At 41.1% G+C, this 838-nt stretch overlaps 1 non-coding gene across 1 annotated transcript; it reads right to left on the reverse strand.

Moving 5' to 3' along the window:
• Positions 1-449: 449 nt before the first annotated feature.
• On the reverse strand, positions 450-521 carry trnat-cgu (transfer RNA threonine (anticodon CGU)). The gene has a single exon. It is a non-coding gene; the product is annotated as a tRNA-Thr (tRNA).
• Positions 522-838: the final 317 nt, after the last annotated feature.

Here is an 838-nt window from a genome sequence, read left to right on the forward strand (position 1 = left end):
GGAAACACATTTAAAGTAATTAACAAAAGAATTCGAGTTGTGATGAGGAGATTGTTTTTTCAGCAGTGTGTTGTTCTGGTCTGGAATGCAATCCTGAAAGGTCAGTGGAAGCAGATTCAATGTTAACTCTAAATGGAATTGGATATATACCTGACATGGAAAATCTAACAGGGCAATGGGGGAAAGGACAGGAGTGCGGGATGTGGGATTAATAGAATAGCTCTGTTAAATATCAAGCAAATGCACAGTAATAAGGTTCTGTGCTTGGACCTCAGTTATTTTCACTCCATCAATGGCAGAGAAGGCTCGAGGAACCATGTGGCTGCACCTCATGTTCTTCCCAGTGTCCAGAATAAAGTATAACATGACACTGATTTCCAGATGGCCGAAACAAATGCAACAGCCATCTTTTCTGTAAACATCACATTTAAAGTTAGAAACTAATCATAAGGCACGGACAGGGATTGAACCCGTGATCTTCAGTTTACGAAACTGACGCCTTACCACTTGGCCACCATGCCTTTCCTTAATGGGCACCTGAGGCTCCAGAGGAGGATTTGTGATTCTTTTTCAATTTGGTTGAAACAGCATCGAGAAACATGCACAGAAATAAAGAGGGATTGTGGAATGGGGAACAGATCAGCCTCATTTCCATCATCAGCATCATGAAATCTTCATTCACACATTCCATTCCCATCCTCAGCTTTTCTCACATCTGTACAATAATATAAGAGTGGACATTGGGTTGTTACTGGGCAGATTATATAAATAGACTATGTGCATCATCACAGGAAGTGCTGTAATATAATCTGTACGGCACCTCATGGAGAGTTGTAGA

This window comes from Heterodontus francisci, unplaced genomic scaffold (genome assembly GCF_036365525.1).
Source record: "Heterodontus francisci isolate sHetFra1 unplaced genomic scaffold, sHetFra1.hap1 HAP1_SCAFFOLD_59, whole genome shotgun sequence".
NCBI classification, from domain to species: Eukaryota; Metazoa; Chordata; class Chondrichthyes; order Heterodontiformes; family Heterodontidae; genus Heterodontus; species Heterodontus francisci.